Below are 13,758 nucleotides of genomic sequence, written 5' to 3' on the forward strand. Positions count from 1 at the left end.
ATTGACAAAAATTGGAATTTGACTTTTCTTTTCGCCCAATAATTCATTAATTGTTTTCCAGGTCTTTTTAATACTATTTCGATTCAATCGCAACAAGTTCTTATGATATTCTTGACGAGCTCTACGAACGGCATTCATAACTTTTTTTCTATTTTTTTAAAAATATTCTCCCATCACTTGTCCATGTAGTTTGACAAAATATTTTTAAACATTTATTCTTTTTCTTAATAAATTTCAATATTTTATTGGTAACCCACGGTTTCTTATTTTTTCTTCTCTTTTTTTGTTGATATAAGAGGAAAATTGTTATCATACAATTTGAGGAATTAGTTCATAAACAAAGTATAAGCTTTATCAGCATCCATACACCTTAGTACGTCACCCCAATCAACGTTACTTAATTCAACAATTTTTTTTTCTTTCCTGTAATGATTTTCCTGTAAGTATAGGATTGTTCTGAATCATTTTTATAGACACCTCTCTTATAGCAGCAAATTGGCATGTGATCAGTAATTGAAGAACACCAAACACCTGGAGTAATATTATTATCATTCGTCAATATGTTATCAATAATAGAAAGAGATGAGTTGGTTACACGGGTTGGTAGGTTAATTTGAATGTAAAAGCCGTGTGACGCAATTATGTTCATTAGAGTAATAATACAAGTTATCCAATAAAGTCTACTACACTACTACAATACTATTTGAAGTAATTTTCAATAAATCAATATTATAGTCTTCAAGGAGATAGATTTGTTTATTTTCCTTGGAAGGTTCTTGCAATAATTTATCAAAATATGTCATATATTGATCTAAGTTGGGTTTCGGTGGTCTGTAGATTACACCAATTACTTTACTTTTTACTCGAGGTATATTAATTTCAACAAATACAGTATCACATGAAGAACACGTGGGATTCAGGTCATCCCGCAATCGATAACACAACTTTTCATCTACAAATATTCCCACGCCTCCTCCCCTACCGACTTTTCTATTATTATTAATGAAGTTATATCCATCCAACATGTAACAATTTTCGTTTTCTGAATTCAGCCAGGTCTCTGTTATACCAATAGCCGTAAAATTTAAAGAAAGGCTGCTAAGGTAAGCAGAAATTTGATCAAATTTTTTGGCCATATTTCTCGAGTTAAAGTGTATAGCACTAAATTGTACTAAATTTGGATCTATAGACTCTTTGAATTCATCATAAAAATAAAATTTGCAATCATTTACATATTGTTTATCAAAGTCAGAATCAAAAATTGGAATAGAATCGTTTAATCTTACATCTTTACCCATGTCTTTTAAATCATCGTAAGTTATACGTATTTTGTTTACTTGTGCGACACAGTTTAGGAATTCATGATTGTTGACAGTTTAGAACTCTCATTATATTTCAATGGGCTGTCACTATTTGAGTTATATGGTGCTGCAAAAATAATTATTTTACATTACTTGACACAAGTAATACTTAACAACATTTTCTTACTTTTCTCATGAACAGGAATTTCCAGCAGCTTCTGCTATACACGACCCTATCCAATCTTGCTCTGTCTCTATTGGATGGCACTGTGTTTGAGATTGTACAACATCTCTCTGAGATACAACAGATGATGGAGAGAAAGCTGATGGAACAGAGAGCAAGGCTTCACAGTAGTCATAAATGTAAGGAGAATACGATTAACCCATAGGGTGGTATTTCAGTAGCGCCTACTAAGTTAGTCCACACTTTTATGGAGTGCCTGTTGCCAACTCATTTACCCTATACAGATCATTTTAATCCTTCCATCAAAAGTGTCCAGAAATTAATTTTGCAATGAAATGGGAAGAAAAAGATAATATGAGTATGAACTGAATTTCAACAAAGTCTTTGGTAGATTATCTTTGTCATGAATATTGAAGGAGGAAGATGAAACCTAGCATTTCATAGAAGTGTGAACTAAAATTCTTGTTTAGTCTGGACTTAGTCCCGGCTTAACTTATGAGAATGTCACTCATTGACTTTAAACAATAATTGAGTGTAGTGGAATTGCAGCACCAAAGGGGATGGTCTGAGGGAATCAACTAGTTCAAACTACAGATCAACATTTCTTCTTAGAGTTTGTCTTGCATAGTTTACCACACTTGAAAGTACTTGTAGAAATCTTAGCTCCTGAATCCATGATGTATTGTTCTTATTGTAATTCATACTCAGGAAAACCATTTCTTTGAATGATATTCTTGTCTTTATATATTCTATGACAAGAATAACAAATGCTTGATTAGGAAATAAACTTCACTGAGGAGGCATACTTGTTTCAATATCTTTTTGCTGCTGACAGGACTTTAAATTACATTTTCACAGGTCATTGTGAATGGTAAATAGTATGGTAAATAGTATGTTTAATTGCTTTCAGCCCAGAAGTATCAGATGCAGAAGAGACACCAAGCAGCCATTCAGGATTGCCTGAGCAAACCTCACAATGTACCACGCACCAAGATTGCCAATGAGAAGGAGAAAGAGGTGTGTAGTGTTTCATTTGAAATGTAAAGGTTACTGCCTCGGTCGTCTGAAGATCTTAGCCTAAACATGGGAATGTTTTGATATCAAATTCATGAAAACAGGACGCATGGTTGTGTAGTTGGTACAAGCAATTTTCAAATTTCAATTTTTGTCCTTACCAGTAGGAAGTATTTCTTGGAATGCTTGAGCACCTTATCATGTAAGTTTATTAAGCCAGGGTGATACAAGCACTTTTTTCCTCTGGGAAAAGATACCGGTACTAACAAATCTGGTTATATTATAATTGTCATTATATTCCACATACAAAGAATCTTGCACTACGATTGGTCAAAAGTAAATCATGTGATGATAGATAGTTCGCCTATCATTGATGGGAGAAGAAAAGTTTGTTGCACTGTGTAGATAGTAGTACTATCTACACAGTGCAATGCACTTTCTTGTGTACGTATCGTACACCGTTTCCTAGCTGTTAATTGATGATGTGTTGCTCTAAAATGACGGAAGAAGTGAAATGTTTCCGATGTGGAATATAAAGCAAATAATCACCTTTTGGTTTCAGGCGATGGCAAACTATCACTTCCTTGGCGATCTGAATGTACTATATGCTATCTTTCCTCAGCTTCGCTCCGGAAAGACAGCTACATCCAGATCGCCTCGGAAGTGATAGTTTGTCCCATCACTTTCAACGATGGTGATTATTTGCTTACTATCATAACTTTTTCTTAAAATTTCCCAACAGGCACTGGATAAGAAGATGTCTGAGGAACAGAAGAGAATGGATGAGAGGATCTTGATAGAGCTAGATACCTGTGCTGCAGAGCAACAAACAACCCTTGAGAGGGCTGGAGTCCCTGGCTTCCAACGAACTCATGATTCAAAGGAGTCTAGACTACAGATGTACATCCTGGAGTTTATCACAAAGTTACACAGAATGGAAACAGCAGAGACTGTCAGTTAACATGATCTGAAATGCCTTGTAGATGTGCTACAGAGCAACAGACAACCCTTGAGAAGGCTGGAGTCCCTGGCTTCCAACAAACTCATGATTCAAAGGAGTCTAGACTACAGATGTACATCCTGGAGTTTATCACAAAGTTACACAGAATGGAAACAGCAGAGACTGTCAGTTAACAGGATCTGAAATGTCTTGGAGATGTGCTGCAGAACGTCCCTGGCTTCCAACGAACTCATGATTCAAAGGAGTCTAGACTACAGATGTACATCCTGGAGTTTATCACAAAGTTACACAAAATGGAAACGGCAGAGACTGTCAGTTAACAGGATCTGAAATGTCTTGGAGATGTGCTGCAGAACGTCCCTGGCTTCCAACGAACTCATGATTCAAAGGAGTCTAGACTACAGATGTACATCCTGGAGTTTATCACAAAGTTACACAGAATGGAAACAGCAGAGACTGTCAGTTAACAGGATCTGAAATGTCTTGGAGATGTGCTGCAGAACGTCCCTGGCTTCCAACGAACTCATGATTCAAAGGAGTCTAGACTACAGATGTACATCCTGAAGTTTATCACAAAGTTACACAGAATGGAAACGGCAGAGACTGTCAGTTAACAGGATCTGAAATGTCTTGGAGATGTGCTGCAGAACAGCAGACTACCATGGGGAAGGTTAGGGTGCCTCACTTCCAATGAGCTCATAATCCTTCATAGTGCAGCAGAGGTCCATCCTGGTCATGGAGTTCATCACCGATTTGCACAGATAGGGTTCCAGAGACTGTCAGTCAACAAGAACTGAACAACATAGCACATAAAAGAGTGTCGTTATACTGGTCAAGTTATCAAGATCACACCAGCACTCAACACTTAATTTGCTTGAATGATTTCATGATTAACCTCATGCAAAGGCTCTGACGACGAGCGAATATGACGTTAGCACTTACATGTAGTTACTAACGTCTGGTCTAAAATTTAAGTTATGTGGTGTTCTTGTCACTTAATACTTATAGTCCATTGCAAGTTGTACATCATGAGCAGGGATGAGTCTTGACAGTGATCTGGGAGACAATCTGATGAGGGCTTGCACTTCTCAAATTGAATGTAAACAATGAGGCCTAAAAAAAGAAGAAGTTTTATTGCCCCTTAGGTGCCAAAACATGGGACGGTCGGTCATATTTTGGGGCGGTCTTTTTCCCCCCTTCCTCTTTGAGCTGATATTTCTCAGTTTTGAATGCTTGAATACATACTTTTTTTATTCATTAAACCTTATATTTTTTTTTAAAACTCCACCGTTGATTTCAAGATTTTTAGGTTGGGCGCAAAGGGCAATACAAAATCTTTTTTTTTTACTCCTGATTTTCGGGAAGAATTTGATTTTCCCTTATGATTACCAGGTGCAGATGTACTTAAAGAAAAAAAAAAGAAAAAAAAAAAGGAACATTCAAACTTAGTTTTTTCCGAATGTCATTTTTCAAAATCCACCCTTTTGACGAACATGTGATGGAATTAGTCAAAAGCCGTTAGACGATTCTGTTAACGATTTTTTTTTTTTTTTTTTTGGGGCCGGCATTTTGTTTGGGCGACCGCCCCCACCGCCCCCCTCCCCTGGCTACGCGCCTGCGGTAAGATGAGCATATTTTGATACCTTGTCCGCCCTCGGAAGCTCAGGGGTTTTAGGCGTTTAATTACGGTCAGATGAGCATTTTTTGATACCTTATTATTTTGTGACACTGGCAGGACATTTTTTTGGCATGGGGCCCAGCATATTTTGATACCTTATTGTGACAGGTCACTAATTGGCGTGGGGTTCAGAAGCCCTACGGCGGGCCCCTGGTGGGGTCGAGGGAGCGGAGCCCCCGGAAGCTCAGAGGTTTTAGGCGCTGAATAAACGTCAGATTAGCATCCAAGGTCCGCTTTGGGACCCTAAGCGGGGTCCAGGGAAGAGAGCCCTGGAAGTTCAAGGGTTTTAGGCAATTAATTACGGTCAGATGATCATATTTTGATACCTTAGTGTGACAGATCGCTAATTGGCGTGGGGTTCAGGGGGCGGAGCCCCCAGAAGCTCAAGGAATTTGGGCATTACATTACGGTCAGATGAGTATCAAGAGCCCGCCTTAGGGCCCTTGGTTGGGTCCAGGGGGCAGAGCCCTCTGAAGCTCAGGGGCGTTTTATTACGGTCAGATGAGCATTTTTTGATACCTTATAATTATGTGTGACACTGGCAGGACATTATTTGGCATGGGCCCAGCATATTTTGATACCTTATTGTGACACGTCGCTAATTGGCGTGGGGTTCAGGGGGCTCCGCCCCCGAAGCCCAGGGGTTTTAGGCATTTAATCACGGTCAGATTAGCATATTTTGATACCTCATTATTTTGTGACACTGGCAGTTCACTTTTTTTTTCTTTCTTGCTCTCTTTCTTTTTATTTCTGTTTAATATACTTTTTCAAAAAAAATGTAGGGGGGGGGGGAGGGAGGAACTCGAGGCTCCCGATCCCCGCCGTTCCGCGGGCACTGACATGTCAATAAGCATATTTTTTGCCTGACTGTAAATTTAGGAATTTGTCATTTTCCAACAAACGCATACAAAATCGCAACTGATCTACCTTACCTTTCTTCTTCTTTCCCTTTCCCTCCTCTTTCCCTTTCCCTTCCCTTCGTTCTCTCTCTGTTAGGTTTGTTGGGGGGGGGGGAGGCAAGGGCCTTTCGCCCCCGATCCACACGTTGTTGGCGGGATCAACCGCAACTGATCTCCCCCTTCTTTTCACCCTTTTCTTTTCTTCTTCCTTTTTTTTTTGTTCCCTTTTAGCTCTCCTCTTTCCGTTTCCCTTCCTTCTCTCTCTTTTTTTTAGCCGGGCTTGGGGGAGCCAAGTGCCTTTTGGCCTTCTTTTCTTTTCATCTTCCTCTTTTTTCCTTCCCTCTATTTCCTCCTTTCCTTTTTTCTTTCCCTTTCCTTCATTCTCTCTTATTGTTTTAATTTGGGGCGGGGCGGGGAGGCAAGGCCCTTTCGGCCCCCGATCCCCTTCCCCTTTCTTGTCTTCTTCCTCTTCTTTATTTCCCTTTCTCTCCTCTTTCCCTTTCCCTTCTTTTCCTTCTCTCTCTCTCTCTCTCTCTCTCTCTCTCTCTCTCTCTCTCTCTCTTTTGCGGGGGGGGGGGGGCGGGGGCAAGGCCCGCTCGGCCTCCCTCTGGATCCGCGCCTGCCCAAACGCTAAAACACTATTGTAGACACACTTTACTTCCAGTCTCGGGTGCAAAAGGTTTCTTTAACATGAAATATCTTATTTCCTCATGGAAAATGTTAAAAATAATTCGGAGGACATAACTTTAATATCGCATACTAATCTTCTTCCTTCCTGACGCAATATTTCGGTGATACATTGACAAAACATTGTCAAAGGACAGATGAATACTGTGATTTATTTTTCTTTAAATAATGCATATCTTGATGTTCAATGTTTAACTATAGTCTGTTTTGCTCTAGACATTATCTAATTCATTAAAGTAGCCACGGGGTAAGAAAGTCATTATTTCTATCTTGAATTACACATTCCTTAAAGATACTATGTCCCTTTTGCAGCCAACATCAAATTATGTAGACATTTGCAGGAATTATGAATATGTCATGTATATGTCCTATCTGTGAAATTTAAACGTTAGCAGTGTCCAAATATTCAAATTATGCAAGGAAACCCGTTTACTTGCTAGACTTCACTGTCATATGACGATGATTCACAGTATTTGTATGGCGCCATTTATCTGTTTCAAAAACATTCAAAGGCGCGAGCTCCTCCAATAAAGTTAGCATTTAAATGTCTGAAGGAAGATGTGAGTTTTGAGTTTAGCTTTGAAGTGGTCAAGGTTGTCAATCTCGCGAATAGAGACATTTTCAAGCCCCCCCCCCCTTTTTTTAGGGAAGTTCTAAATTAGTATTATATTTCAAATGCCGTTGTAATTTAACCTTTTCATTTTGTTGGCCTGCAAATGGGACAGTGTACCTTTAACACGAAAAAAATTTGCTTAGTTTTATGTTATTCTAGAAAACGAAAAAAAAAGACAACTTTGTTTTTTGAGTTCTCAACACAAGGAAAATGAGACAATGCAGTATGAGAGTAATCAGGAAAAAACATCATGCCATAATAGCTATAATTTTATTACGACCAGCAACATCAATGATTCTTTCCTTTCCTATTCACATTAACTAAATTGAATGTAGGCCTACATTGAAATAAAATAAAGCATTAAGAAAAATATGAAATAGGATACCCATTAATGACACACGAGGCATACCTACATACACGCATAAACGCATCCATTTTTGTATAACCCACACTTACAAAACGGGTACACAACGGGATTCAGATAAAGAGTGAACCACCCTGAAAATACAGAATTCCACCTGGTAAATACACGAACATATGAACATCCATCCAACACGATCAATGTCCATGTTTTCCCTTTCCAGAATCTACAATTTGTGTGATTTTGTGGCTGTACGCAAAATGAATAACAGGCCAATACCATTGACATGCTAAATTTCATTTATCATGGACAGCAGGACATACAGGCATCTGTCAATGTCAGATCACATCACCAAGAGTTGTTAATCAGCTGTCTCGGCCATTTGAAAAATTGGACAGATAAGGAATTATCTTAATCATAAATCTATTGCAATCCTTGTTCACTCCGTAATCATATTCCATGTTGATAATTGTAATGCTCTTTTATAATGGTCTACCACAAAAGCAATCGAATCATCTTCAGAGAATCCAGAACACAGCAGCAAGGCTCATAACAGGCCCTCGCTTGATAGATACCCAATTTAACCTATATTGTTAGATGTATAACAAAATATATTGTTAGATCTCTATTGGTTACCAGTTGAAAAACGTGCACTTTTTGAGATATTAATTTTATGGTTTAAAGCTCAGAATTACGCCCTCTCAACACTCGTTCGTCAGTACACACCAAAGCGCAACCTGAAATCATCCTCGCAATGTCTTCTTTCTGTTTTATAAGCCTACTAAAAGGGACTAACAAACATACCGTGACAGACGGTCTCCGCTCCTGTACTCTGGAATTCTCTACAAAATTTAGAAATAAGAAAAACTAACTCACTTGCAATGTTTAAGACTGCTGTCAAAATCTATTTTCAAAGAAATTATTATTTGAGGTAGTAGAATATCATTTGAATGTAATGTAATTATCTATAATTTGTATGTAGGCCTAATAATGTAAGTTGTATGAATATAATAATGTACAGCGCATAGAGGATTGTCATCGATGATTATTATTCGCTATAATTATAAATCACAATTATTATTATTAAACTTGTGGCAAAATCTAGTTCAGCAAGTCCAAAGTGCGATCCAACCCTTGTAATAAGTTCAATAAAAGCAGAACAAAAATAAGATGAACAAAATGTTGAGATGTTTAAGGCAAAATAGAGTCAAAAGGACAAGAAATAAATAAATATGATAGTCATATTTGTATTAATTAATAATTCATTCAATGATGGATTCATAATTGTTATCGGAATTTTTCGGTTATAGGTGGTAAGTTGGTGAGAATTAAAGAAAACTAAAGTATGATATCATAGTATTCTTTTATTTCATTTTCAAGTATAAGGTTGGTTGGTTCCAGTTTATTCAAACCTTTTAGGACAAGCTTCCACAAAAATTCTCCTCTTCATGCAGAATATATTTACAAGGACATGTTTCTCATCTATACGCTTTACAGATCTACCATTGATCATAATTATTTACTTTTAATCATAAGCCCAGCTGCGTAAACAAGGTAACAATATGTGTTCATGGTGTTGCGTTTTTCCAGGGTTTTCCTTCTCTGAAATCCAGCCTACGAACGAACGCACACAAAGAGAAGAAAGGGGAAACGAGGGTGTGAGTGTATGTGTGTGCGTTTGTGTTTCCAGGCAAACGTGGACGTTCATTATAATACACACCTTCAAACCGTGGACACTCGCCAAATGCGGACGTCCTCGGTGAAAAAAAACTGAAGCAAAGGGATTAGATAGTGTTTGGTGTGTCCGAATTAAATTATCGCATCGATCCAAGGAAGTCCGCGGTATCCTGTGCTAAATCATACATAAAGTGTGTAAAGGATCTGCTGTGTGTCATATTTCACCGCCTGACACGATAGAGGAGACCCTAAAGCCCTCTAGTGGTTCTTCGAGGCCAGTCCGCGGTCGGGCATCTTTCGCGCGCCCCAGGTTTTTCGCGGCAATTTCGGTAGCTAGTACAGTGGCCGTGCAGTATGCGCGTGGACGTGGCCACGTCCACGATTGGAAAAGCTAGCTGCACTGAACAACTGACAACAACAGAGAGAGGTGAGTAAGTATTTTATGCATGTACTTGTTTTAATTACATTAACTTGGACGAGATCACAACCCAGGGTTGACGGCAGGCCATAGGCTTATTTACTAAAAACAAATAATTAGACTAGTCTATAGACCTCTATAACGGCCCAACGGCAACGTGGTACTCCTACGTAGCATCCATGCATTTTAGACCAGGACCGATTAGGCCTAGATCTATGCATGACTAGATCTAGATCATGAGTATGGACAAAGAAAATGACGTCCCATTTGCATGGAGTATTCATTTTTTCCGGAATTGAAGAGGCTCTTTTCATCCTAAATGTATGCGACAGCTCCCGTATTGTATACTGTTGCATGGAATTGGAAGATCTGTTGTGGTTGTTTGTTTTTGATCATGAGAGTTACATTCTTTTGCACATGGTTGTGATGGAAAACGGGTTTTTATGTAGTGCAGTAGACATTACTGGACAACGGGGTTACAACTTGTTCTAGGGTGAGTTCTTTAATTATGGTGTAGCATGATGGTCATGACGATCAGTAGGCCTAACTTTCAACGGAGCTAGATCTAAATCTAGGTCTAGATCTAGGCTAATTCCGAAACAAGTTTAATTTAACTTCCAAAAAGGGCCTAGACTCTGTCTCTAGATCTACTCCCTAGCTCTAGAGTTTAGACTAGATCTAGAACTAGTCTAGAGATAGTAGAGTCTAGACATCTATGAGTATGATCTAGATCTAGATGTAGGTAATAAATATAATCAGCGTTTGTGTTTACAGGCAAACGTGGACGTTCATTAGATATAGATTCTAGATCTAGTCTAGATCTAGAACTAGATCTACACACCTTCAAACCGTGGAATGCACCTCCCAAATGCGGACGTCCTCGTTGAAAAAAAAGGCGTAGGCCTAGACCTAGATTCTAGTAGAATATACTGCTTGGCGGCGCTATTAAATTATCGCAGCGATCGAGGAGGTCCGTGATATTCTGTGCTAAATCAAACTCAAAGTGTGAGGCTTAATCCAACTTAATAATTAGACCCTAGCAATTATATAAAAGTCATATTGCACGATAAGAAATCGATATCTAGCGCAGCGTACGCGTATCTAGCTAGATATAGATCTAAAGCGGGGAGCGGAGTATTATTAGAAAACAATTTTTTGTTAACTTTTGCCTTGGAGTTAGGCCTAGCTGTTTTGACTTATGGATTCTATAATGAAGCCATGAATTTCAGCTGTCTGATGTATGGATTTTATTTTTACTCAAGGCAAGTGGAATCCCGTGGACTTTTTGGTAAGCCTGCAAGGCCGCAGGGTCTTATCTTTCCATTTTCTAGAACCAACATGAACATAATATACTCTAGATATAACTCTCGTAGACTCTAAACTTTTGTTTGTTTTGATTTTCATGTGTCGGTATTTTATAAAACAAATAACGCACTTGACCCTGTTGTGCGTAATGTAAATGCAGTGTACGCTCGGTTTTTCCAGATGGTGCGCCCTGTGAACTCGCCGCAAGCAGCTCGTTGCACAGAGGCGGCACCAATCTAAAGAAACCTCGCGTGTACTGTAAGGCTGTGAATAACCGTGTAATGAGGTACTCGAGTACACTTCCAGGCTTACAGTCAAATAGTCGGACGCCGTGTTTTCTTTTATAATAAAAATTATTTTAAAAAAAAAATTACCACCATACTATGGTAGAAGACTAGAAGTATACCGAAAACTCAACTTATTTTACCTTGAGTTCCAGTTGAAGGCGCTGATTCAATAATAATAATTGTAAACAATGCTGTTTTTAAAACCAAAGATGACTTGACCTCCGAGTCCAAACAGAAATCCGGACATTTGGTCCCAGTTTCTGAGTGGTGAGTTGACAGTGATTGAGCTGGAAACATTTTTACCCACGATACCATGCTAGCGCTAGCTCCCGGGCACGGGTAAGCGTCGGCCTGGACAGTGCAAATGTCATGTCGTATTCAGATATATTGTGTAAAAATGTCTCTCGATCATTTAAGAATGTCAAATTCAGTTCTCAACACGAGAGGTACATGTAAATGTAACTTGACTTATGCTCAGTCAGAAATGTCAACCCCTTATAACACGTTTAATAGGTAACACGTCTATGGAGAGCATAATTGTTGTGTGAACCCTTCAGTAGCACCCTTTATTTTTCCTCGGCCATGACATTTTTAATTTCACCTTCAAATTTTTTTTGGAAAAATTTGCCAAGTTCAAATTCAGAATAGAACTTGTTGTTGGTTTAAAATGGTTTACCCTGACCTTCACATTTGAGGATCTCAATATTTTGAGCACCAGAGCTCTAGCTCTCCTTAACAACATTTCAGGACCTCGATTTACATACTGAGCTCTTTAGTACTACTTGAAATACAGATGTGCAAAGATAGAGCTCCTTGTTCAGCACCTTAGTAAACTAAGGAGAGAGATCAACAGAGCTCCTGATTTTTTTAGAAATGAAGGCCTGTAAAAAAAATCACTGTTCGATTTCCCCTGTGTTACCAAATGCTCACTAAATTTTCAACAATTTATTATATCTTGTCTATTTCAGGATTTGATAGCACTCTGACAGGGAATAATTAGCCTTTTGACCCCCCCCCCCCCTGACTGGGAAAGTTTGCCAGAGATCGGGAAATTTGCCCCTTAGAGCGGACAGGCCTGGTACACCCCTGAGCATGTTAATAGGATACTGAATGGTAAATAGGCCTAATGGGTAGGCACAGCAAAGAGAACAGAAGAGCATACCTAAAGAGAAGAAAGGTAAAAATCAGAGAAGTGAAATTAGCTCAGGAAGATAATCACACAAGTCACATTCAAGTTGATAGCCCGGCAACAAGAAGCCATATTGTTACTGAAGATAACAGCCATTCTAACAGTCACAGCCATACCCTCTCATCATCATCGTCGTCTCTATTTCCTACTTGATACTTGATACTTGATGAGGTAATCCCTGAAGCAGCTTTTCCAAGCTATACTGGGATGGGATGTGTTGTGACAGCAGGTGAAGGTGCAGACAACAAAAGGGTGTACAATTGCTTTATACAATAAAATAGTGACGTGCAAGTAAAAATAATCATGCTGCTATATGGTTTACAGCATTCTGGAACCTACAGGAGGTTCCAACCCTCTGATGACAGGGAGGGCGGTCATCTGGAAAGCAGCAACTGTTGGGGCAGTAACTGCAGTGAATGGTAGTTGATTCCAGATGCGAATGGTGCGGGGGTAAAATGAGTACTTGTAGGAGTCGATTGTTGCCTCAGGAACAGAGAGCTTGAGTGTGTGGTCTCTTCTGCTGATGTATGTAGCTTTGGTTATGAGGTGAGGAAGACAAATGTTGACTAGCTGGTGGTGTATTTTAAAGAGCATGGTGCTTTGTGCTAGAAGACGACGTGTGTGCAGTTTATCCCATCCCAGCTGGGAAACAAGCCCTGTAGCTGACGTGGATCTTCGGTAGTCGCGGAAGACAAAGCGAGCAGCTGTTTTCTGTACCCTTTCCAGACCTTCGGCAGCACCAGAAGTGTGGGGGTTCCAGGCTTCAGCGCCATACTCTAACTACATGGACATCAGCATCACTTCCATCAACTCGTGGACAGATTTGTGTGAATACTGCAAAATCAATTTGCACCAGTAAAGCCTCTTCAACAACAGCTGCAATTTTGCGAGGTGAAATCCCTAAAAAAGTATCAAATGACATTTTGATGACAAAGTGGAATGAACACAGATTGCTGTATAAACAATTGACTCTTGTCAAGAGAAGATTAAACGTGATAGAATATGGAAAAAGAGGTCAGATGCTTAATCAGATGGGAGTCGATATGAAAAGATGAACAACAATAATTTAAGGTGTGTATTTTGGAATTTACTGACCATTCACATTAGTGGACAAATTCTCAAATGCTATAAATATTGCTTAAAAATGTGTCGCCTGTCAGCTGATCATCCATACTGTATTAGCA

Source organism: Strongylocentrotus purpuratus, unplaced genomic scaffold (genome assembly GCF_000002235.5).
Source record: "Strongylocentrotus purpuratus isolate Spur 01 unplaced genomic scaffold, Spur_5.0 spur5_scaffold_21, whole genome shotgun sequence".
Classification (NCBI taxonomy): Eukaryota; Metazoa; Echinodermata; class Echinoidea; order Camarodonta; family Strongylocentrotidae; genus Strongylocentrotus; species Strongylocentrotus purpuratus.